Source organism: Poecile atricapillus, chromosome 2, assembly GCF_030490865.1.
Source record: "Poecile atricapillus isolate bPoeAtr1 chromosome 2, bPoeAtr1.hap1, whole genome shotgun sequence".
In the NCBI taxonomy this organism is placed as follows: domain Eukaryota; kingdom Metazoa; phylum Chordata; class Aves; order Passeriformes; family Paridae; genus Poecile; species Poecile atricapillus.
The window spans coordinates 16,015,398-16,042,892 of record NC_081250.1 but is presented as its reverse complement, the minus strand read 5'-3'; the positions used below and the strand labels follow the sequence as shown (position 1 = coordinate 16,042,892).

General features: G+C 38.6%; 1 protein-coding gene across 2 annotated transcripts in view; it reads right to left on the bottom strand.

The window, feature by feature from the left end:
• Nucleotides 1–27,278, bottom strand: part of MPP7 (MAGUK p55 scaffold protein 7) — a 150,109-nt gene extending 122,831 nt beyond the window's left edge. The window contains exons 1-2 of one of the 2 annotated variants that reach the window (XM_058831589.1): nucleotides 27,165–27,278; nucleotides 23,124–23,199 (exon numbers count right to left, since the gene is read on the bottom strand). The gene's annotated coding sequence lies outside the window, so the exon portion shown is untranslated. The remainder of the gene's footprint in view (nucleotides 1–23,123; nucleotides 23,200–27,164) is intronic. The other variant, XM_058831590.1, reaches the window with a different exon arrangement.
• Nucleotides 27,279–27,495: the final 217 nt, after the last annotated feature.

Here is a 27,495-nt window from a genome sequence, read left to right as displayed (position 1 = left end):
ACTCACAAAACCCCTTCAGGCCCTCATGAACTACAAACTTACTGAAAAAATAATCAAAACTAGTACCTCTGGGTTAGAAAGCAACATCAAAATCAGAGCATTGATAGGTGATTTTTAAAAAAATCTCTTGTTCTGCTGAATAATACAGAATAACCACAGTGGGCATGCCCAGCCTCTAACCTCCCCACAGCCACAGGCAAGAGGAAGGAGCAAAAGGCAGGTATTCTTACCTGCCTCACCAAACACTGTGTGATAACGCTATCAGCTTCAATACAAAAGCCATCAGATCAATAGCATGTCAGACATCAATTACTAATAATATCACAGGCATTTGTGGAACAGTTATTGATGTGCAAATGCACAAGTATTTGAAAAATAAATTACTGCTGTATGAAGGGGAACTTAAAAACAAGGGGGGACGGCAGTGCCTATAAAATTAGCAAAGCCCCTAGCTGTAGATAACTGAATAAAATAATAAAATATACCAATTAGGCACTCACTAAGTTCTTCAAACCATGAAAAGCATGAAAATGTGCTGTTCTACAGTGGATACAGATGCAAACAGGTTGAGCTTGAGCTAGCCACCCTAGCTAACACTCTCCTCCCTTTGCTTTTTGGGACCTAACTAGTTTGACAAGCCACCAGTATCAGCTGGTCAGCTTGATTCCTGCAGCCAGATGCCAGCAGTGACCAGCCCAACCACCATCTCTTGCAGCAGACACACCAGAAAGCAGCCACCCTGATGTACACAACCAAGCCACTTCTTGGAAGTGGCTGAGCAGGACAGTCTGCAATGAGCAGTTCTGCATGTTTCACTGTTCTTATCTTTCAACCCCAAATAAACCCACCCTTGCCTGTGGGTTTAAGGCAATCTGCAAAATAGTCGTTATGTGTGCAAAGGAGAAGAGAAGGGTATGATGCTAATGGGGAAAAACATTGCCCTGGAACTCACTGAGAGCTAAAGGAATCCCTGAAAGTGCAAGCAAGTATGACCAAAGAATTTGCTATCAGTATTCCAAACCTTGATGAATACACTTGCAATACCTAATCTCACCGCCATAAAAACTAGCTTAGAAGTGGAAGGTGGAGGTGGCTCCTCCTATGAAAACCTGGTAAGTATACCTTGAAACAATCTATGTTCTGTGCTAGCATTGAGTTATCTTGCATCTAAATCCATGTTTTACAGTTGTAAGAAGTAATTCTCTGTCTTCACACTAACCAAAATATGGCCCATCTCACTCACTGACAACCCATGCCCATCGAGTACTCCATTTATCTTTAATGTCTTACATATTGGCCTAAGTTGCTGCAAACCAGCCAGGTGCAGTTCTAAAGACAGGATGACCTTTTGTTGCTTCTGCATTTATACACCACTTGCTCAATATACTAAAAGATATTGAAACATCGTAAGTTAATTCTCACTTAAAAAAATATAAAAGTACGTGTATTTCAAAACGATATCTGTTATTGTAAGTATATAATCATGGCCCTAAGTGACAAAAGGTAAGAACCTATAAAAATATTCATCCAATAGAATTGTCTAAATTTTAAAGTCTAACAATAGAATATATTAAAATTGGTTGTAATGGACAGATTTTTCTGAAGTACTACCCTGGATAGTATCATGGCCTTTTTACATATGCAGAGAATATTTCCTTGATTTCAAATTACTCAACCAGTTGAATTCCAGAACTAGCCTAAAATACAAGTGACTGAGTAGAACTTCATCACAGGAATGGCTGTTTTCATTTTCCTTTGTACAAATGAAAATGTAAACATGACAGGAATATCTGCTTGTTGAATTGTCTCTGAAGACGGAAAATTTGATGTATTCCACTAAATTATCATTGAGGCTAGTATTTAATTTTTTTATGAAACTATATTCATATTTACTAATAAGTGTTATTACAGGAATGTGCATCTGAATTTTAATTGAAATATAAAATTATTAAATTCTTTATACTTTCAATTCAATAATTACTGGCTACTTCCACTGAAATTAAGAGCAAAAATGTTATTATATTAAAAAATTAACAGTTTCCCTTTGTTCTTATCAGTAAAAGTTTAAAAAATAAGAAAATTCACATTAAGCTATCCAACTGCTTATATAAAATGTATGAAAGTACACTGTACAGCTTTGTAAGAAAAAAAGTGTAATTAACTAAAAGGAAGGAATGTCTTAAGAAAAGGTCAAGATGTTTCAGGGCAAATATGAATCTAGAAATTAATTTTCAAGTAAATGCTAACAAATTGTTGTAAAATCTGGTTATTACAAAACAATTTGTCTTATATAATTTCTCTATACTATAGTGTAGTTTTACAGTTTTCAAACATTTCCAAAATACACAAGAGATCATCACTGTACTTAATCCCCAAATCTGAAGAGAAGGCACAGATGGGCTTAGGTCAGGAGCATCAATTAATCTGTAGTGCCCTTTTTGAGATGATCTAACATTTAAGGGCAGTTTAATGAACACCTGTATGTGCAACACTACAGTTATGATGAACTTAAGCCTCTGTGGAACAGAGAGAGAATATCTGAAAAGCAGCTTCCAGATGCATACTGGAAATTCAAACTCAAGTATATATATTTAGCAACATCTCTAGAAAAATTTTAATTACCTAGAAACTCTAATTAAAATGTGATTAAACTCATTAGAACACCCCAGCTGCAGAGGCAAGAGCATGATGTAGTTCTCCATTCCAGTTTCCAGTGCCATAAAGATTGCTGACCCTCCCTTTCCCTCAACCCTTTTCTTGCCATAGCTGTAATAATGTAGCATTACTGCAGTCTTACAGCTTTGAGAATAACTGAGATTGAGACATCTGTTCAAAGAGCATCTTGTGTCACATGGGACCAACAAAACATCTATACAAAATTACAGCACCTGAAAACTACTATTCTGATATTCTTTCAAATTTGATTGTGAAGAAAAAGCTTCCCTTGATTACAAAATCAGTCTTAATACAAAATCCACACACATTATCATGGCAAACGATCAACAGCTCCATGGCTCAGGAGCTGAACAAACTGGGGCTTTCTGAAACCCAGCACAAATCCTTGTCACCAGTGCTCAGTAAGCAGCAGCAATCATTTACCACCATGCACAGAGGTGCACAGCAAGAGGGCACAACACTTGGACCACACAAAAACTGGCACTACTGGCTCTGCTACATATCCTTAAGAGCCTTCTCAGCTCATATGTTTTTGGCAGGCCATGGATGCAAAACCAGTTCAGCAGAATACATGAAACACAGCATCATCTGAAACATAAAAAGATAGCATTTCCCTGGCCCGCTCCTAAACAATACACAGATATTCCAAAACCTTAGTGTGTCTCAGTCTCCACAGCTCTCCTTGCACTAGAAAGGAAACTTTCCAAACTGAAGGAGAAAATGCAATTTTTTTTTCTTTTATTTCCAGGAGAAAAGACACAAATCAGCCTAACCAAAGGGAGAAGGAGATCTATATCAATGTTTGTTTAGGCACAATAAACTGTGCTGCCTTGCTTGTTCTCCTCATTTTCAAGAAACCACGTCTTCTTGAAAATACCAGCTCAGAAAAAACTAAGCATGGACAATCAGCAGAAAGAATGTCACATGCAAAGTCATGAAAGGACCAAAAAATACAAGGTGAAACTTGCTCCTATTAATCTGCAGGAGTGCTGGGCAGCTGCCAATTTAGTTAATTCAAATACACAAACAAGTTAATGATGACCTGAGGGAGCGACACTGGATTTACACATCGAAAAAAACACAGTGCAGGAAAATATTAAGAAACTGATTGTAGTCTCTATATGCTATTATGTGTACTCTATATATAATTTTTTCAAAAGTGGTTTAATTCAACAGATGGAACCATGTACCAAACAGAGAAGCAGAGGCTCCCCAAGGAATCCTATTGCAGTCCCCATTCCCATCGCAGGACTGCAACAGAAACTTCAAAGAAATAAAACAAAGATGTCCCCTGGTTGTCAGTGCTTTTGGAATACCCTATTAGGCACCTTCTAGGGACCAAAATGCCTTATTTTGTTCAGCAAGTTCACATGATCTAAAGAAGAAATACTTTGTTTTTTAAATTATCAGAATGTAACAGAGAGACAAAACCATGACCTGTTTTGAGTTTCCATTCAAGCTATAGTTTCCATATTTTAATACCAACAGCAGAAGCCTGAATTCTCTAAAAAGGAAGGAAACATACTTGTTCACTCCTGGCTTCAAAGATGCAAAGCATTTTTTTTTTCTAGTCGATCACTGAAGTTAAGTAAAAAAATACTGTCAGCCTCTCTGAGAAGAGTGAAATTGTCCACATTCTTAAAATGCTTTCAAAGGTAACTGCAGGAGAAATAAAAGGCATCACTTCTAGTTTCACAAGTAGACAGATCAGTTTGCATCCTAAAGATGGGATCAGACTACTCATATAAACATGGGACAGAAACATCTACAAGTCTACTGACAAACATTTCCTAAAATAATTGTATCATATTCCTGTTTAAAGTAACTCTATATTTTATTTTTTCTATTTTAAATAATTCTCTGAAAGCATCACAAAAAAGAACAAGTATCTTGCTACTTTGCCCCCCCGCCCCAAAAATGGTAACACTTCCCAGTTATCAGAAGTATCTGGTATGAACAGAATCACTGTATGTCTTTTGCTCCTACACTCAACCACATTTATATGTTCCACTGCATTTTGATTTCATTTTGAAGAGTAGAATGAAAACAGAATTGATGGTTGTTTATTATAAATTAAGTATCTCCCCACTAAGCCAACAACCCTTCTGCTGAATCAGGATGTTGCCCTGAAAATTAAACCTTCTGCTCTCGTTCTCATAGTTTCTAGCCACTTTCCCAGGATAGTAACTATAAACATAGATGTGTATACATTCTTTCCAAGTAGTAACCTAACTATTCAATCCCTGGTCATTGTCGAGAATCTATAAATACTAGAGTCACAAAATAAAATCATCCTTTTCCTTATCATACATTGAACCGTGTCCATGTAAATCATTCCATGTCCTACAGTGACATCAGGAAGTTCAAAATTCAGCTGCAATAAGAGATTCCTACACTGCATTGAGGACAAGCTGCTCAAAAAGAGCTAGCTTTTTCTGTCAACACAGTGTTTATGTCACAGGACAATCTCAAATACACTCAAAAATAAATAAACATTTTACATGCTGAATGATCACCCTTATAAAACAGATATAGACATTAATTACTGAAAAGAAATCTCCTTTTTTCCTTCTCACTCATATGCCAAGCATTAAAATACTCCTTTGCTCAATTTAAGGGATATGTCTTTAACACATAGGCATATTCCAGTATTTTGAGGGCTGTAACTTGGCTTAGTACCTTAGAAGCAGCTGTCCCAATCTTCTGTATTTCATGTAATTCAGGTAATGATATAACAAACTTTCCTTTAGCAGTTGATAGGAGCACCATAAAATGTTCTAAGATCCTAAAAAGGTACACCTAATGATCCCTCACCTAATGACCACACCAAACTTCTCAACACTTTCTAAATGTTTTCATCCATGTAGTTTTATTTAATTGTGCAGAGAGACTCAGCTGTCACACAGAGGTCAAGTTCATTTGCCACAAATCAGTGGTGGTATAATTGGCCTGTAGGAATGAAAATTTCTTAAAACAATACTTAAAATATTATTTTAGTGAGTGCAAGACACCCACACTGTCTGTTTATGTATTTGTTAGCCATCATCAAGCCTGAATCGTAGCAAATAAAAACAATTACCGGTCTTGCCTAGGAACCACCTGTCCCGATTCCCATCACACGGTGTGTACAGACGAAAGGCTGAACAAAACCTTGTCACCCTCTTGCACACTCTACAGCTGTCTTTCCAGTCCTACCAGGACAAATTGAAACCCAGTGATAACAGATTTTTTCCATTCCATTCCACGTGGAAATGCTCGATCTCAATTGTTCTGTGATCACTTTGATGTGATACTTTATGGAAAAGGAAGTTTAGAAAAATAAAACACCTGGGAAAGTAACTGACTCATATTTTAGTATAAAATTTTCAATACCTAGCACTTATTTTCTGTCACTTAAGTTTCTACTAATCCAGAATGTATCTGCAATCATTGCCACCACTGCTTCTCAGTTTTGGTTCTTTTTGATCCACTTGTGAATAATGTGCACGAAGATGGAGAGTCAGCTGTGCATCCTCAACACGAAAGCAAATCATTGATAATCTAAAATTGTCTGGTGACCCAAGGCCACCAATTCACATTTCCCCACGCTAGCAAAGGCATAACACCACATTCCTGCTCTTCAGACAACTTTGAATAGAAGATAAAAACAGTAACTAAGGAAACACCCCAAACCACTCAATATTCAGCCACAGTGACAGTCCCCCAAGTACAGAATCCTATCTTCAGGAGAGCCAGCACAGAGTATCTACTACACACTGAAGATGACAAAAGTAAAAATTATTTCCTCCCCCACCAATCAGCAGCACAGCAGCCACCTGGTCAGTCTGACCCTGGACTATCACCATGAACACTGACAGATTTGTCAAAAAAAGCTCTTGTTTCACCCATTTTTTTGTTCTGACTTTTCAAGGTTGTGAAAATAAGTTCTATAACTTATGTAAAGTGTAAAGCGCCTTTTTTGCATTGTGTTCAGTACCCCAAATTCTCAAAATGGTGAATAAATAATTTCCTATTAATTTCCTCCCAGTATTTATAATCATCTTTCATGTCCTCCTTCGAGCACCTTATTTCAAATCAAAATTCATTTCTTTACCTTTCTTTTAATGGAGAAGCCACTTCATGACATTCCCCATTACCTTTTTATTAGAGTAGCTAAATATCCCAGAAGATTTAAAATTACATCAGTCCAAGAAAAGAAGCAAATGTTCAAGCATTTACAAAATTTTGGTGGGAAGTAATTTTGCCCAGGATTTTGGAAACAGGCTGTAGATTTTTTTATTTCTATTCTGCCTGTACAGAAGCTCAGAAACATCACAACATTTCAGCAAGTATGTAGGAGGCAGGGCCCAACCTGCCCATACACAATAACTGGGTCACAGAATTCAACACCCATCTCGTCATGAGACTTGCAGCGAGTGAAGGAACAGGGACACATGCTCTACTTCTGATTACAAAATGCTTCATCTCTTTTGTCTTTCTTGATTAGGGAAAAACAATGAATCTACAGCCTCACCACCCTGCTGCAGTTATCCTGGCCTCTGTTTTTTAAGACAAGCATTCTCCTGTCACCCAAACCTCAAAAGTGGACATTTCCTTCATAGTGCAATTCCAAAACAAGCTTTCATAGTAATGTATGTTAAAACAGTTCGTAAAGACTAAGATGTGCATAGACACATTTTTCTGGGCTTATCCCAGACAAAAGTGAAACAAAACCAGAAGCAGGATGAGAGATGACATCACATTGCCAAGTGCAGTAACTCCAAACTACATATGAAAGTGATCACAAGCAGAAAAACTGTGATGTGAATAATAACATACATCAGCTCTGAAATAAACATGTAAATCCCCACTACTTTAGTATTATGTTTGAGCAGAGATGTCTCTTTTCCCTGACACATCTGTTGAATACGGCAAAGAAAATGCAGGATCTTTACCTGTAGCTTGTGAACACTCTAGAATGCAAGAGCCAAGTTCATTTATTACAGAAAGCTGTCTCTCCAGAGTACTTTTTATTCATGTCAAAACAAGGAAATTATTATTTTGAAACAAATCAAGTTCTCAGACACATAAGATCTATCTAACTTAAAACCCTAGAGCTACCATTTGACACCTTCTATAATGTTTCTCTAATGTTCCTATAATGTTTTTCCTATTTAGGAAAGCAGATTTTACTAAGCTCACATATTAAACCACAACTCTCGGTCACATAAAGCCCTTTAAATTCAAAACCTCCTTAAGCTAGTCATTGTAAATTGCACGTTACAATCACTTCTTAACTGATCTAGAAATAAATACAATATTGACGAAAATGCTACGAAACACATTTAAGACTGCAAATTCCTAATGGGAAGCAGAGGAAACCAAGAGATAAAGAATTCAGAATACTCATTAAAATGAAAAATGCCTTCTGCAATTACTCAATAGGAAGCTGAATTAGTCAATTCACTGAAATTAGCAAATTGAGTTTGCCTTCTTTTCTCTGAATTCTATTAATATACAGACATTGTGATACAAAGTAAGTTTGCACATGCACTTGGATCCATTTTCATTCTGTTTTGAAATGGAATGTCTCACCGTTGCCAACTTATTAATAGAGACACAGACTACTTCTGCCTTTCTATAGATGCATCTTCTCTCATCTGTCCTATATATTTACCTCTGTTACATTTGTGACCAATTCCTGTATAAATTTGTAGAAGTTTATACACACTAAAAAAAAAAAATTAAGAACCAGATGTTTGGTTTTTTTATACGACTGTTCAAATGCAAATTAGAATACTCCTGCATTTGGTTTTTGCTTTGTTTCTTGGGCCTTGTATAATCCTAGTTTCTAGTACAATCATGTCTTTGTTTATTTTCTCTACACCTGATCAACCTCCCCATTTCAAAAAAAGCAAGTTAATTTCAATTTGGAAGTTGTATTATCTTCTATGTAAGAAAACATTCAGGCACTTAAGTCCTTAGCACCTGTAACTAACACTGCAGCTTGTGACTTTAGATCCCAATAGCAAAGATTTGGGTTGGAAGCATTGTGTATTTGGCCAACAGTTTCAAGACGGCTACTTCAGAACGTTGCTTGTGACTGAGATCCAATTCAAGGCTAACAAACTACACAACACCACCTGTAAAAAGCTAAAAGATTTTTAACAGCAGCTATGAAATTAAGGTATGTCTGCAAATTACAGTGCAAGGCTACTTGGAATCCAAAGCAGTGGCATGCTCCGAGCAGTCAGAACGCAATCACCCAGCTCCGGGCCCTGATCGAGGGACTGCTGCACACACCAGATGCAGACACCTCCCCTCAGCACCCTACTGCAGAAAACAAATCACCACTAAGCTACAGTCAAGCTGCCTTTTGGTTTAGGGTACTCTGTGACAGAAAGCTTCAAGATGCTCTCAGGAAGATCTGAAGGCAGTCATTAAGGGCTGACTGAGCCCCTATGTATCAGCAGATGACTGGCGACTTAATGACAGGCAGGACAGGAGCAGCCAAGGGAAGGACTTTGAAGGGAGGTATAGCACTCTGTATAGAACTCACCTAGAAAGAGGGATTCTGCAGAATAAACTAAAGAATTATACTATAAAATCAACAGTCTTGGAAATTCTTTGCAGTAGAATTCTGTTTCAGAGAGAAGCACAACCAGATCCTGTGTATTACAAGAACAGGGAATACACTGCAGAAATTGACAAAAGAGATTATGCCATATTATTCCATAAGAAGGAATATATCCTACAGATAGTACTACAGGATTTTAAATGACTAAGACTTAAATATAGCCTTGACATGATGCTGGATCTGGAAAATATTTTCCTGTTTATGAGCTCAAGTGAGGGACAAAACAATGGTATCATTCACAGAAAATCATTAAAAGACATAAAAGGAATTTTAGAAATGGTAATGACATTATGTTATGAATACTATTATTCAAGAAAGCAAGCTTTTTAAAATTACAAGTTAAATGTTTCAAATAATTTACTTGAAAACTAGAAATAATACTAAAATACTTTCCAATGCAACTTAACACTATTTTTTAAATTTTCACAGTATATATTCAGACATTGAAAGCAATGAAAAATTTCCTTTACATTTTTGCAATTGTTGCAATTGCAGTTTTAACTAGTGACACTATGTCAGAATAATTAATCTTAAAATGGCAATGTATCAAATCCAGTCTTGAACAAATGATTGTGCAATCTGCATCTGAAATGCATAAAAGGGTGAAACTGCTAATGATGATCCAGGAAAACAACACACAAATAATTTAGCCTTTCTAAATTAAACTTAGGTTTGTGCACAAAAATATAATTATAATTATTAATATTATTATTACTAGTATTATTTTTTAGCTTTTCATTGAGCTTAACAACACGGTAGGTAAAAAACAAGGGGTTTTACTGCCCTCTAAACAAACTACAATCCATTACTTTATTTTTTCTGTACCCCAACAGATCAACTAATGCAATGCTTTCATTTCCTACTGTCACCAGTGAGTGAGCAACCGAAAAAATAGGAAGAGGAAGCCCTTCCATTAAAATAATCTTAAAATAGTATCTGTCCAAAAATACCCAGTTCAATTTAAAAAAAGTCCTAGTGTGTGTTGCCTTCAAGTAATGATTTATTGAGGAGGATGCCTCTGTAGCTTCTAAGTTAGGACTGACATTTGAACAAGACACACCCAGGCACAAGTATATCAAACTGGAGTAAGCCTGGTTTTCCAAGAAGACAAGAAAGGTACTTCTATCATCACAAAATCTGGAAGGCAGGTTTTTCCTACTCCATTAATTCCACTGAAAGCAATGCACATTCACAAGAAATTCTAAACCAATGTTCTTCAACTGAAAACACTAGCTCTCCTGCTCTTTTTCTGATAGTTTCTTTTTTCAGTGCTTTTCATTATGGATATTAGGAGATGAAAGTATTGAACTGTCATATCAAGGAACACAACCAGCTCTCCCCAGACAACTTCCTCCACAATTAGTCTTTTGGAGAATCTGTCATGTAAATCACATTTCTCAGTGCAAGGTAGACATTGCCCAATTTCTTTAAGATCCCATTGGATCTCTTGGTCCTTGACAAATAGCTATTCCTGCTTTCCCATCCAAGGAGCCATACAACATTCATTCTGAGAAGCAATAGAGAGGATTCTCTTTCCCAGTCATCTCCTTGCCAAAATCTTAATAAAGGAATTATCATCTTCTTGTCCCCACATCTTTCTTCCCACTAGAAACAGAACAGTGCTCAGATTATCATTATCCTTTATCTACCACTTCTAAGAGAAATTCAGTTATAGAGTCCAGAATGATCTTTTTTACAATGTATTCTTTAGTCTTAAAGAAAACCCACTATTTTGAGACAGCATCCTGAAAGACACCTATGGTAGTAGAAAAACAACTGTGCATCAATAGCATTACCCTTCTTTACCCATAGCAGTAACATCCACAATACAAGTGGCTCACTGCTTTTAGTAATTTCAGTGCTACCCAAAAGTAGAACTGAACCCAGAAAACTTAGCAACATTCACTGGTTGAAGCAGAAAGAAATCTGTGTTTTACAAATTTTACTTTGTACTCCAGAGTACCAGAACAAATGATTGTTGGCTGCATAATGCAAGCCTTAGCCTAATGTTCATACTTACATCTGCTATTCTTCAGCTGTCAGACTGAAGAGGAACACCAATAAGCTACACAACTCTGCTAAAGCTGATGTAAATGCAAATGAGAATCAGCCAACATGCACAGCTTCTGAAAAAAACACTTATCTCAGAAACAAAAATGCTGTTCCTGTGTTTCACATTATTTCTTAAAAGCATTTGAACTCAGTAACAGCAAATACCAGCTCATGAAAGAAGATCTAAGTAAAAAGGTGTGTGTTAACATTGTAACACTGCTTTCTGACTTCTAAATAAAACTGAAGTAGAATACCACCACTTGTAATATTTAATTCAGCAGGAAATCTAAATCTCATATCCAACTTTCTTTCACCAAAACCTCTTTATCCTCAACATTACAGTAACTTCATTTATTCTTAATATTAACAGGTGCTGTTTTAATTCAGTGCCAGAGACAGAATAGGACATAAGCATAATATTACATTTGGAAACATGAGTGAAATTTGGCAGAAGCTGCCATGTTGAGTTATCTCAGACACTGCACATATGCTCCTTGCTGTGAACTGTGCCAGCTATGAAAACTAAACCACTTTAAGGTAAGATGTCTTGCAGATCAGATGTACAGACTGCCCTTTCTTCATATTCCACACAATACAGGACACTAAAACCAATCCCATAATGGCTGTCTGGGCACACATTGTTTCCTTCTGCTTTACAGCCAATCCCAAAAGTGTGCAATCATACCAGTGTTCAACATGTTTTTCTAATGAATTCTGCTTCATAGCATGCAGGAATTGTATTTTTAAAGAACTCACCCATGCATGAAGGAAACCATTGTCTTACACTGAGAAACAGAAGATTTAGCAGGCTGAAGCTAAAAAGCAGCAGTTAGCATAACTATTTTATTTTTTTTCACTGAGCAAAGTTCTTCCCAGTCTTTTTTCACTTTCAAGCTAAGCAACTCCTTAAGAGACAAGGTTGACTGAAAGTCATTCTATGACAACTTTGCCCAGGTAGAAGCCTAACTTTTATCACACTGGGAACCAAAACAACACAGAAAAATGCAAAGAAAAAATTTTGAATTATTTTGAAGTTTAACAGTAAGTTTCCCAGCTAGGTTACCCTCTTCTAAGGTCTCCCATTCACTATAATCTTACCTTCTTTAACTAAGCAGAATAGGAGGCTTTTTGCAAAAGCATTATGTCACCACTTAGAAACAAAAAAAAAATTATTTAACTTTGCAAGTAAATTCACACTTGGGTTTTGTCTTTTATTTATTTTAAACCATAACAGCTATAAATTCCTGTCTGTTTTCCTGAATCAGGACTCAAAATCACAATGTCTGTCTTTGAAAAAAAAGATACATACATGGGTTTTTTTTTAAGAAAAGGATAATGGGGGAAAACAAAAATAAAGCCCTGAATTGAAACAACTCAAATTTCATGCCTAAAAGTGATATGATCAATGATGGCCATTACTATTCAATTTCCTTATTACAGCATCTCAAGTTATTACAGTATCTTAGTCAAACATTAAGTAGGAAACAGTACTCAAAGAACTGCTAAAAATACTCCATTAGAATAAAAACAGACTGTTTAGATGGTGATTCTCCTGCTCTCCAGGTGCAGAATTTGCTTTCCTGGAAAAGCAAGAAGAACTGAATCTATGCTTCAAGAGAACACCTGACACATCAGCCTGCAGGATACTTTGCACAGGACTGCCATATCCTCCCTGAGGAAGTTGACCATGGCACTTGGGGACACTGTTTTGAGGTGAGCACAGTGGTGCAGGGTTAATGGTTGCACTTGATGATCACAGAGGTCTTTTCCAAGCTTAACAATTTGATGATTCTACAACACAGTCAGAAATGCATGTTGATGGATTCCAGACAGTGGGCAAGAAGTCTGAATCTGCAGAGTGGTGGTAAGATCCCCTACCTACACACAAACCAGTGGCTTATGGCACTCTGGGAAGAGAAGAATGTGGAGCTGAAAGCCCTCAGGTTGAGAAGGACTCAGGAACAAGGTCTCCTACTTCTTGGACTCACCAGCTAATTTTAACTGCTAGACTACTAGATATAAGATAGGTACTAAAAGCATCTTCCGAAGAGAAAACTGCAGAAAGGGGTATGGGATTTATTTTCTGATAAAAGTAAGGGTCATATGAATGTCTACAGTATACCCTGGTTTCCTACCAACCAATTTCACTGTACCAGTGCTCCATGTTACAGATTTCAAATTCTAATCAGGAAATCAGAATCTCATCATCATATGGTCCTCAGATACCTGCCTCCATACTTTCTTAGCCAGGAGCCTGATTGTTATGAGCTGTAGTGTTGAACATTACAAGGCTTATGTTCTTTGTCAAAACCTAGGACATAAAACCTTCCACTGCATTTTAAACAGTACTTGCTTTATGTTTTCCAACACAACAGCCTTTAGGATTTTAAATGGGAAGAAATTAGGTCAGGTTTTCCTACTGAAGTTTTTAACTTTTTTTTCTTAAAATTTTGTTGCTAAATTCTGAAAAATATATCTGCCTTTTACACCTTCCATTAATATCTTTCAAATATAAATGTCTGAAGAGCATACTGATTTACTGAGAGCCTTACAAGTAGCACGTGTGTATAAATATTAGTCATAAAAATATTTAAACATAATTCCAGTTTTTTATTCCTTTGTAACAGGTCTAATGTATCTTTCACATAGCACATATTTTAGCAGTAAGTCATTAAAAATGCACTAAGAATTCGTCTGTGCACAGATCAGCCACAGAATACTGATCTGAACATTTAACAGCCTAAGGAAAAACACAAAAAACACAAAATGGAACCCACGCACTTGAGGCAATCAAACATCTGCCTGCCTTTCAACACCACTTTCATAGGATTGTCTCCATTCCTAAATCAGAGGATATACCATGAGTCCCTACTGTTTGAACAATCTTGCCATTCACAGAAAATTTTCAGAAAGTGTAAAATACAAAATTTTTATCTGTGTTTCTGTTGGTGCACTGCAATAACAAGGAAGCTACTATTCACTTCACTTTTATCAACAATAGTACAAAGAATAAGACACACCCTTTTCAGGAACTGGAAAAACCTGCTACGTGAAAGCTGAAAAGTCTCCAACTACCCATTCCTTCATTTTGCTCTACTTTCCACAGAACTGAGGGAGGCTGCAAGGACTTGGCCTTAGCCTAACAAAAATAAAGCTGAGCAGAAAAGCAAGGGCTGTGTATAAAAACCCTGAAATCATTATAACAGTAAGAAAAATCTATTTAAAAGGACAATCTTGGCACAAGATAGTTACCAACTGATGATGAATAAATTTAGGTTGAACACTGTAAGCAGCTTCATCATGTTGAGGAATTTAGCACTGGAAGAGGCTTCTAATTAAAATAGTGAGGGGAAAAGGCTCAGCTGCTTTTAAGACAGCACTCCATATGTCTATGTCTGTATGACATAAAGCCTACAAAAGCATGAAAATAAACTTGATGAATAGGCAGGTCCTTTCCTGTCCCATGTTCCTAAGAGAACAATAACTGTCAAGCAAATAACATCATTCTGATACAACTCCAAGATATAACCATCTGTCAGGTAATACCCCAGAATAATTATACCACAGAAAGCAAAACCAGATTATTAACACCACAGCAGGACAAACTTTGCCAAGAATAAACTTCACAGAGTATCTTCTCATAAATGTCTTAGACCCATAACTTCACTTCTCATAATTTCATGCTGCCTCTGCAGAAAGCAAACCTCTCATGCAGCACTCACAAATCTGAAAGAGCTCAGGTTATTTGGTCTCCATGCAACCAGGCAGTCCTATGATCTGCACCCCAAGCGTTCTGCACACACACAGCAGATCATCTTACCCCAAACAATATGACATCTAGTATGCTCAACAGGCTCTTTATTTTCTATAACCCTTGCTATCTTCATCTCAGGCAGGAGGAGTCAGAAACAGCTTTGCTGTTGAAAGGTTCAAATCACCCCTTTTACCTTCATGTCATTAACCAGAAAAACTACAGCAATCATGACGGTCTAAGACAATTGGTTAGACAGAACAGCCGCAGAAACATTAGTCGCATTCTATTAGACTTTATAACTTGAAAAAGCAGAGAGTCTTTCAGGCATACCAGCCTTTCAATTTGTTTGACGTCTGGAGATCTATCCCTATCCCTTGCAAAACTGTTGTGGTTAAACCCATAAAAAGTTTTTCAGAACAAGAATAAAACTTGTATCTGAGTCATACAGTTTCTGTAAATTAATCTCAATCTGTATTTTTCTTAGCTTTATTCTCTTAGTGAAGCACAGAGCATGGTAGCTGCAAGACAGCATTACAGTCCATTTTCAGTTTGTTTATATCATACCACAGCATTTTCCTACCATTTTAGTTCATCTGCTTATAATAGAATACCAGTTTTTAACCCTGTCATAAACTCTTATTCACTATGAGAGAAGAGCCTACAGATCTGATTTATAGAATATTCTAGACATGTGACTGCATAATTCAGAAAGGTTTGAAAAAAGGTATGCTGCAAGATACCACAAAAGACCTCCCATTAGCCCCTGCTGAGAATAAACAGACACATTTTACTTGACCTACCCTACTAACCTCAGCAAGCTTAAGGTCCTTAACAGCAGATGCCAAGCTCAAATGACCACTTTCACATCTTTGTTGAAACTCCACATCAAGTCCTTGATCCTTTTTCATCTGGAAGTACCAAAGGATTTCTGCTTCTTGGCCTCTATATAGCCTCCTCATAATCCACCAGTTTATCTCCCATGTACCATGAAGTGGGAATACTCATCTCAACTTCAGCTGCATTTCTCTCCATCACATACAGCAAAGGATATATTGGATACTGCTAAGATAAATTTCAGGTAACCGTTTGTAGATTGTTTGAATTATTTTGCCAGAGTGTTAGATTACAAAATACAGAACTACAACAAAATCATATATATGGCCTCTGACAAATGTTGACATTTAGCAGTCTGATACAAAAGTAAACAAACTGGAGGATGAAATCTACTTGAACTGGTTTTCATTTCTCTAAATATTACAAGATTGTAAATGCACAAATTTCTTAAAGTATAATTCATGTTTGCAGAAACTTACCTTAAGGTGGAATAAAGTTACCAAGAATATTTTGTATCACAAAAGGTCTTTCCCTTAAAGCAAGCATTAAAAAAGGCAACTGAACTCTTCAGAAACACTGTAAGTACTGCAAAGCATATAAAAGGAAAAGCTGTCTATACAAATCTAACTTACAGCACCAACAAAATATGCAGATGTTAAGAACTGCACCCATCTCAAAACACTCTTGCTTTGTGTCTTCTGCTTCTTCCAAAACTGCACCCACAAACAATTTACAGAATCCCCTTTCAGATATTCTGATTAGTCTCCTACACTCAATCCTGTTGAGTTTCCAGGCAGCCTGAATTATTTTGCTATGTCACTGCAATGACAGCACAGGAATGCTGTGTCCCAAGTAGTGCAGCCATATTTTAGTATATTATTTTGAAACAATACTTTCTGAAATACTGTCTTGGAAATATGACTGGGGATCTCGGGAATAGTTGTTTATGCTAGGCTTCAAGCTGATAGTCACAAAAACTTGCAGTTTTTATTGTCAAGGTTCTTTTTTCTTCATTTATACTTAATTCCAAGATTGCAAAATTACGTAGGACATTCTGGGAGCTGGTACAATCGTATGCCAAGTCATAAGCCAAAGACTCCCATGAAAATAGGTCAGATCAGGAACTCTCTGATAAGACATCAGCAAGAGAGAAAGAAATCTACCTCACATTGACTGCCAGAACACAGCCCAGTTTAGCTACAGGGAAGAAACGTCTCAGCATCAGTTAAGAATTACTACAAGGAGAAGTCCAAGCTAGCCTGACAATACTGCTTGTTCTCTCTTCAGCATTGCCTAACAAAGAACAGGAAACAGAGAACAAACACTATGGCCCATGACAATGCAACTTACTGACTGGGAACCACTGACCTAGGCTGTGGTAGCACTACATCAATTCATGTCAGGACTGAAGCCAGCTCCTCATCTGGTGATCTGAATAGCTCATCCCTTGACCCTTTAGAAATAGGCTTTTATTTAAAGTTTTTACCACCCATCTTTTGTTATAAGATTCCTCTAGGATCCAGTGGATTAGATGAGCTTTTCCTTTAGCATTACTATTTCCAGGACTACTTCTCCATTCCTTTCTAGCAGAAGTTCAGAAAAATCTTCTCCTGAAATGTGCTAATTCTACTAAAAGACTGGCAAGCATCTGACATTTTCCTTTCTGCAGCTCATCACTCTTTCTGGTTTTTTCCCTGGCCTGAGAAAGGTTTCACTGAAGAGGAAGGTGGGGAAGACTCATTAGTGAGAGAAGTTTGATGCAACAATCATCTGAAACTCAGGGTCAGGTATTTCCCTTGGCAACAGCTGCAGATGCACACATATACACACACATTCAGTCTCCTTGCAGTGAGGACTGTCTTATACTTAAATATATACATCATGAAAGAATTTTCTGTACAGTAGACATGCATATGAGCAAGAGTTTATGCACAGAAACATCCAACCCCCCTGAAAAAAGATTATCTAACTAAACAGAAGGGAAAATATGTAGTTTCCCATGTGTTTGTAACTTCTAGTGTCTAGATTTGTGAGTGGATCTGCAACATGTAAACACTGGATTTTGGATTACTTTTCCTATTATAACACAGTAAAAAATACCACAAGATTTAGCATGAGGTAATTAGACATTAGGCTTTCGGTCAGGCTGTGGCTTGTTCTCCATTGGGAAGGCAGGCTATGTGTGCCTGTCACACACCCATATCAAATCTCATATCTCTAGACAAGCATTCAAGTGGCATCTTGGCATACTACTCAAGAATGAGTTTTCAAGAAGAAAAGGTCATATTATTACTTACCAGTTCAGAACAATATATTATTTAATGCCTCTAAAAAGCATTCCAAGAACTACAGAGAGATCTATTTCTTTCTAAAGGCAACAGAATATATACATAGGAAGATAGATATTCTCCTAATTTTCACTATTCAGGACATGATATAAGGAACAACAGTAGAGAGACATTAACAGTTTTTAAAGCAGAATCAAAATCTAGCCCTGCTTGAGAGAAGAAGCTGCCAATATGCTTCTGATTCCTGTGAGATGGACAGCACATGGGTTGTAAGGCCCACACTAATTGGAGGGCACAAAGGGAAAGTTTAGCCCTTTATGTGCTGTCCTCTCAAATGCACACCTAAAAATAAAAGAAATAGCATTTGAATTTGACCTGCCAGTGAATGAGAAGCACCCCAGTGCAAGGACAGGGATGAAGATGTCTGGCCTCTGTAGTGAGGACACTGCCCTTGTAGCCTGGGAACCAGGAGCAACAGAAGCGTGCTGGAATCCTGCAGACAGACTGCAGCAACTCCAACCATGCCTGTGCAGGCACTGGAAGAAAGACACACTCTTATTTTTATCCCACTGCTGAGTGACCTTATGAGCTGCAAATTAGCAGCTAAACAAATGTCAAACCATAAGTATCACACACAAGAAGAGATTTGCTTTTAGACAATTGAGGATAACTAAATTTATTACTTAGATTTTTACAATGTGGGAAAATGTACGAAATCTCCATTAAAACATAGGTGCTCTGACACAGTAGAAACTATTTATGCAAACACACTGAACAGACACAGAAGGTCCAATTACTTCTTACTTCCCAGTTACTGTGGTCTGTTAGTGTTAGACCATATCAATGGGCATGCATGTTTCCTTGTCAGGAATCTGGAGATACTCCATCTATATTATCAAGATGATTTTTTCATAGAATTATAGAGTGGTTTGTGTTGGAAGGGACCTTACAGTCACCTAGTTCCAACTCCACTGCTGTGGGCAGGGACACTCCCCACTAGATGAGGTTATTTAAAACCTCATTCGACCCACCCTTGAACACTGCCAGGGATGAGGCATTCACAACTTCTGTTTTTTCTTCCTGAAGTACTCACCATCCCAATTGAACAGCTTGTGAAAATGTACAACACACCTCCTGGCACTACATGTCACTCTAGACTTTCACCTGTGATGACAGCAGGTTTGTTTTTATAAGCTTATAAGCTGCAGTGTTTTGATAAGTAATGCATGTGTCTATTAAACTGATACATACATTTTAAATATTAATGCCATATCAAAACTAAATTAAATCTTTAGAGAAGACAGAGTAAGTGATTTAATAAGGTGGGACATTTAACTCCCTGATGTAAGTTAGCAGCACTTAAAATGGTGAGCTTAGTCCTTGGATAAAGAAACCAGAATACCTCTTGTTTTCTTTCAAGTGTAATTGCTATTACCCATAGGAAGTCAAAACAGCTATCTGGAATTCATTAAATAGTGTGGTAAATCTGAAAGTCTGAGAAGTAAAATACAAATTCAACATGAATGAAATGACATTTACTCAACAGCCATCACCGATTACACATGTCCACCTACACAATAAAGCTACAAAATTAAACACTGTGTTACAATTGCTATCTGACTCTATTCACAGAGCAGTTAAATGAAGTATTTACTTAAACCTATCTTCCTACAGGATGTTTTAGTTCTGGACCATAAGAAAAAGCTACCACCTTTGGTTTGTTGAGGTAGAAGTAAAGCACTGGGTACAGAGTTACTGGGTTGCGATGACCCATCTTCATATTACACGTTGGTTATGTTTCTCTCTGCTTTTTTTTAGTCATTTAAGGTAATAATAACCAACTAGAGCTGATTTGGGTCACACACACACCCCAGACAATTCTTCTCTAAATATGAGGAAAAAGGAAAAGAGCATTTGGAAAAATTTCTTACGTTCCCTTGGTATTCTATGACTTTATTTAATATAATTAGTTGATGCCAGCTTCTACTGTGAGAAAAGGTTACTGAGTTTGCAAGCCTTTCCTAACAGGTATTTCCTAACACTCCTGTGCTTTGGAGGACTGTGTGGGCTAGGTTTTTCAAAATCCAAATATGTCATATTAATGCCTCCACATGACTTTTTAAATCAGGTATCTATAAAGAAGTATGTTTTACAACTCTGCTAGAATATCTTTCTGTACCTAAAATATTTGAACTCTTCCTCAACAGCCATGTCTGCTGAAGAGTCTTCTTTTCAGACAAATTTCTTTATTGGTTTCTCTTCACATCCCAAGCTTTTTTCCTTTGGAAATGAAAATACTTCATAGTCTTCATGTATCAATGTGAACAAGTTTAATAAAAGGCCCTAATGAGAAGGACTCTTCATTATCTTCATTAAGTAACAAATGCATATGCCATGAAATCAGGAGTTAAGATAATGTTTAATACAGCACATAGTGCTACAAAAGTGTCCATAATTTATGGGAAACAAAAGCCTTCACAGCTGGCACAATGAAGTTTTCAACTTTTCTCCAGTTGTCAATCTGGTCATTTGACTCCCAGTAAATCACTTGTAACTTGTCCCTTTTAACTTCCATCCTCCAGTAACTGCCTTCCCTTTGTAAATCCTTCCCTTTGCTGCACTCACAGCAGAACTTTGCACATCCAACTGCCCAGGAAGACATTTTCCTTCACTGTTGCAGTCCAGAAAAATCTGCTATTTCCAATGACAGTTTCTCCCTCAGACTGGCTGACAGCATGCCCGCCATCAGCATCTCCCAGCATCTCTACAACAACAGCATTCAACCACCTGCATTTGCAAGTTGCAGCCATGGTTCTAAACAAAGGAAAACATCTGTGTTTTCTACACTCAATACAAAAATGTGTTTGCTGGACAACTGACCTCTACCTTGCCTCAGTACTCAGCTGCTGCACATGATTTTTGCTCTCAATTTTGTCAGGAAAATTATTTTAATCATTAAGATTTCTTGAAGCCAGCCAGTCTTCCCTGGGAAGCACCCAGGCTGTCTCACCAGGTCCCACGGCACAGACACATGACTCTCACAGCAGTCAGATGAGGGACCAAAGGCACCCTTCAGCATTTGGCTCAAAGCATGCCATTCACAGTTTTATCCTCTGAGGTTTGCTTGCCATTTCGATACCCTTGCTCAGACTGGTGGAGGCAGCTGGAAGATGGTCCAAGTCGCTGTCTGTATCATATTTCAAACACTCCACAAGCTTTCGAAGCAGGGAGTCATGCACTGCAGCTCAAGCAGGGCCCTTTCAGGCTTGTTGGGCTGTAGTACTTGTAGTACCATTTCAATACCAAGACAAAGTTTCCAGCACGTATAATTTTGATGTTATTAAAGTCACAGATTTGGATCCTTGGAGAAGTAACCAATCTCTGAACAAGAAGCCTACAAGCTCTGTGATACAGACTGGATGCTCCCATCCCCATAGGGAATGAAATACTGGACTAAAGTTACAGGTTAGCTCAATGTGTACTGGAGCTAACACAGATTTACTGAATCAGTTAACCTTGGAGACTAGGCAGCAAAAGGCTCCTTTCAGGGTCTTTGGGCTTCCCAGAGGGCAAGGGAGCAGCAGCAGTGTGAGGACAGGGTGTGCCCCAGGCAAGGCAGCTAACAATGGGCTGCTGTGTGTCTTGGTGGGAGCAGCACTAACTGCCTTGGGCTGGTAGGAGGGGAAAGCATTAAGGGAGGAGCAAGGATTTTTAGATATGATTTAGAGTAGGGATTTCACACCTTCGTTAAGCTTTAGCCTTCATTCTCGTTGATTAAGTAGCAAGCTGCTCAATGAGCAGTTGGTTTGGATCACTTCTCCAGCCTTGGAAGCTTCAAGATGATGCAGCTCTGGCGTTCCCCTCTCCACATGCACATTTCACTTACAATGCCATCATAACACAGAACTGTGTTCACAGCTTCCCAAATGACCCACACTACAATGAGATAATTAACTGCTCATGAACAGCTATTCATTGAAAACGTCTATCACAGTTATCTGTTAAGCCACTGAAAATCTTCATTACTGTATCTGTCAAATCTCTGAAGAAATTCAGGACTTTCTTTAGATTCAGAATAAGACCAGATTTAGTTCTTGTTTTCCAGCTCTCCTGGGCCATGATAAATAAGCAAGGCTTTTTATCAGCTTAACTTGTAAGGTGTTTACTAAAACCACAAAAAAACCCTCTCCATATGCCAGTTGAAGTTTCTGATTCGGTCACATCGATGTGTGAAATAAATATACTTCACTCTCATATATAATTAGCAATGTCAAGTCTGTTTCTTTAGATAGCATTCATGGCATATTGTCTGTGAAACACCAGCTCTGCATTTCATATCTGAAACTACATTGTTCCTCTCAGAATAGCTTCACTAGCCAAACCAAGCTTAATCTACCAAACATAATACATTATGAAAGCAATAAAGGTTTTCTATGTTCTTTTTGTAAATGGACATGTGTGTTTTCAAAATCTGAGACACAATTATTAGATCTGAAGCAGTTTTACTCCAGGCCTAAACTTGCTACACTTATAATGCAACATGTCATCACTAACTGTTGGCTGTATTTGCAATACTTTCCTGTTTTTTCAAAGCTTCTCCTATCATACATGATGAAATAACATAAGAAAATTTAGTCATTCTTGACTCAAAAAAGAGTCAAAAAATTGTCTTTACAAGTCAATAAAGTAGTACATAGTTAGATAACACACAATACTTATACCACATAATGGTACAACACTTTCACAAGTTTATTTATTAACAGTAAGCACGATAGGAAATTATTCTTGGTCTTTAATACTGATTTACACACATCTATTTATTGCTCAGGACAGCAGAAAGCGGGCAACAGCCTAATTCAGTATCAGAAAACAATGAGCAAGAGTCATCACAAGGGAGTCCTACCTGGATACTGTTTTCACTTCAACAGCAGCATAAGACAATGCATTTTGCAGATTGCCAAACTAAGAGTCAATGGAATCTGAAAGAAAAGGAAAAAGCTAACAGTAATATGACATTCTAGTCAGTATTGGAAATACTACATATTTGCATTTTTTTCATTCTAAATCTTAGGAGAATAAATTTAAAGTAGTTAATATTTGATTTTCTATGAAGCCCTAAAGAAACTGATGACTGACAAGAGAAGTCAAAACATTTACTTTAGGTAGGGGAAGAGAGGATTTCAAACTGTGTATGTATTCTGCCTCCATACCCATCCTAGATAAATTGGTCTTAAAATTATAATTAAACAAAATAATTATTTCAAAATGGGTACAGGTAAGCTTTATCTAATATACAAACATCTGTAAGACTTCAGACATATAATCCCATTTTATACATGAACGATATGCAAATTCTGGTACAAAATTTTAGGTGTAAGCCTTCTACCACTGCACTGAATGTGCCCACATTAAAAGCCCTTAAGTACTTGTGACTTCCTGCCTGTCGTAAAGATGCTCATTTCTTTGCTTCATGACAACCGATTACTCTGCTTTGAAAGTCAGCAATAACCTCCAGACCATAACTGGCTGTGCACATCAACATCCAGCAAATGTCTATTGTGCACTGCCTACTCCTCCTAAAAACAACTTATCTTTTCTTCAGAGCTTACAGCTGAGAGATAAGGTTGATTCTAGCCATGATTCATAACGTAGATTGATAAAACATTTTCAGGACAAAATCCAGAGTCCCAAAGACTAGTCTGCTTAATGATACTGCTTAAGAACACATTAGCCTACCAAACTGGGAGGGAAATTCAAGTTGTGTTCTTTGGTAGTTAAGCATAACAAAAGCAGATATTCAAGAACATCAAAGTTTTGGGCATATTCAGCCTTATTTTTTATTTCTGATGTGTTTCCCCTAAATGCAAGACTGCCAGCTAAAATAAAGAGCATGTCAATGTATCTATCATCTATTACTGTCTTTGAAAACTCATTTGTCGAAGAACTTTACTTAACACCTCATGGTAATGCTCAAAAATGATTCAGTAAAATACAAAAATATGGCATCAGAGCTGTTCTCAGACCTGCCATATGGCCAACATGATATGGGACAGAGCTAGTGGTCTGGGCTGTGAAGGGCTTTTAAGGATACTGCAGTGTAAAAGTTATTTGAAGTGTATTAAGTAATGTTTGCGCCCCGTCTATTTCTGTAATACAGGGCAAGGTACTGTATTAGATAAGTATATGATATCACTTGTGATAGAAATGTTGACAATCCACTAAAAGCAGGTATAAATAAATTCAGTTATATTACTGTACTTCCAAGACTAAAATTAGGAGGACACAATTTAATATACTCCATCTTTTCTTTAACAAACAACAACCAGCAGCAAGCAGGAGATGAGCTCAGGAAGAATATACACACCATAGCCTGGGATTAAACTGCATTAGCACAACTATGTGGGAAGCTTTCATCACTCCTACACATAATTCATGTGGTTCTAGATGGTCAAACTTGCTTAACTCACTGCAGCAACTTTCCAAAACATACTCTAGAAGGCAACTAACAGACACTTTGCTAGCAGCAAGACTGGATTTTTTTCCCTGCTTTCACTCATTATCATAGCAAGTTCCACAGTAAAACTTCACAAAGAAGAACCAGTTTGGAGGGAAGATGCTACTGAACGAGTTTTTATAGATCCCTTCTGTTCCCTTCGACATGGTAGAGATAAACGAAAGGCTCATGGGTGGCCCACGTGCTTGCACACAAAAAAGGAAGATTCAGGGCATAAAAGCAGAACTAAGGCTGGAGTTTCAGTGAAAGGCAACACTGCAACATCATAAAATGGGAGTTGCAGCAGATTTAACATTATCTTCGTGAGAAGCACAGTACTCCTATAAGGCACTCAGGAAAGGACTGGAAGTTGCCACTTATAAAACATACTTGTGACCATTTCCTATCAGGTGTTGGGGTATTAACAAAAATGCAAATAAACTTCCAAAGCAATAGTACATTCCTTAGCCTGCTTTTTCTGTACCTGGTATTAACTTTTATACTGTACTCTTAAAAACTTCCAGCTCTGACACCTGCCTAATTTAAAATTTAACTTCCTAATGACGTGCTCCTACACAGAAAACATTTTATTACAAACACAAAAATGCAATACTAACTCAGGTTCAAGGTCCATCTGACACAGTATCTTGTTTCTAATAAGTACTGCTAGAGGATGCATAGAGAACAAGAACAGAGTAAACATACAGCAACCATTCCTTGATGTACTTTGCCAGCTGAAAGCAATCTGCAGCTCTGGGATTTCCCGTCTCCTTTTAAGTGTACATATGTAAATATAAACATATTCACAATAAAGTCCAAACCTAGTCAATGTCTGAAACAATTTAAATCACCTCCTCAGCATTTAGGTTACTGGTTTACTCCTTTTCATATAGATGAATAAACTGGCACAGTTGAAACCGATGACTCTCATTCACTCATTTCCTAGCTCTGCACGATTAAATCACAAACTCTAAATTAACTGTTGCTTTAAGACAGCTTTTAGAAGCTACTTGCAGTCACACACCCTGAATGCAAAAAATCTTAATCCAAACAGTGACATCTAGCAAAATCCTAGTTCTAAGTGAGATTATAGATTTGATCATCCACATCAATTAAGGACAAAGAATACTTTCAGTAAGTGAATAACCTAGTAGCAAATTAAGTAAAATATTTCTATAAATATGGCCAAGATACAACATCCCTGCATAAAAAGGACCTGATAACGCATCATAATACCTCATACCAAAATTCTAATTACTATATTTTAAAAATGAATACCTACATGTGTTCAAACAACGTGCCTCAGGAAAATGGGGCTCTTGAGCTAAGTAAACTTAAAATAAGAGCTCTAGATCTCATCGAGAAAACCCAACCGTAAAAAACAAATTCTGAATTCAACTACCAAAAACAACCATGAGGTCTAACGATGTCGATCACCACTGTCCAGACTGTTCAGTCTTCTTCAACGGGAAGAATTCTGTTGCTGGGTGATATGGTTTAGTGCTTTAAGTGTTACAGTGACAGTGTTGATGGGTTCATGGTTGGACTTGATCTTAAAGATCTCTCCCAACTTTGCCAGTTCTATGATCATTGAAAGCTATTGCCCCTGAAGTTATTCAACAGTTTATTCAGAGGGAAGAAAGCAAAGATATGGCAAGTTGTTTAAGAAATCAAATCAATTAAAAAGCTCTGGAAGCAGAGAAAGGCAGGTTGTTATAAACACAGGTAAAACAGACCGAAGCTAGGAATTCAGAAGTGAAAGCACACAAGTAGCATACCAAAGCCCCTACTGCTCTTCCCTGCTCCTTCCTCAAATATCATCTACCTTCTCCACATGCAACGCGACAAATTAATAGCCATTTATTGCTCCACACAGATTAAATGTAGGCATGAACAGGAGCTAGCCTCACAGGTGAATTAAGTTATTACCAGCCAATTCAGAAAAACGCCTCCTGTTCCCGATACCCCATAAACTGAAGTTGATAGGTCCCCAGAGCCCGGCTGCGCAGCCCGGTGTCCCTTAATGGCTCAGTCACATCCATTACTTGTCAGAACGAGCTCTGCGCAACGAATCCCGGCAGCCCGGCAGGTTTCAAAAGCCGGAGCACTCGCCGTGATTAGATCCACCGTGGGCTCCCCCGCCCGCTCCCGCACGGCCGCCGCCGCCCGCGGGGGGGTCTCGGGGACGCGGCGCTGCCCGCACGGAGCCGCCTGCCCCAGGGAGCCCCGCGGGCAGGGGAGCGGCTCCCGGGGGGCTCGCCGGGGAGGCCGGGAACGGGGGCCCTCCCGGGACCGAGCGGCCACAGCCAGGCACCTGCCGCATCCCCTCGCTCGCCCGCCGACCCCTCCCGCGGGAAATCCCTCCGGCGCACCGCAGCCCCGCGAGCGCCTCGGAGCCCCCCGCCGCGACTCTCGCCAGCTCGCGGACCCCTGCGGGGCCGAGGCTCGTACCTGTGGCCCGGCCTGACGCGCGGGCGCGGCTCAGCTCGCTCTACTCGCGGCTCCTCTCGCCTCGGCTCCGCATCGCCGCCGCCGCCGAGCTGGGCCGGGCCGGGCGCGCCGCGCGCCGCCCACAGGGGCGGGGCCCGAGGAGCCCAACGGCCGCGCGCCCACGGCCCGCCCGCTCTCAGGGCCCCCGCGCCATTGGCTGGCGGCGGGAGGGGCCGTGCGGAGCCGGGCCGCCATTGGCCCGAGGCGGAGGCGGGGCCCGCCCTCGGGGGGCGCGTGACGCCGTGTGGCGGGGCTGGGCTGCGGGTCCCGCGCCGGGAGTCCGTGTGGATGA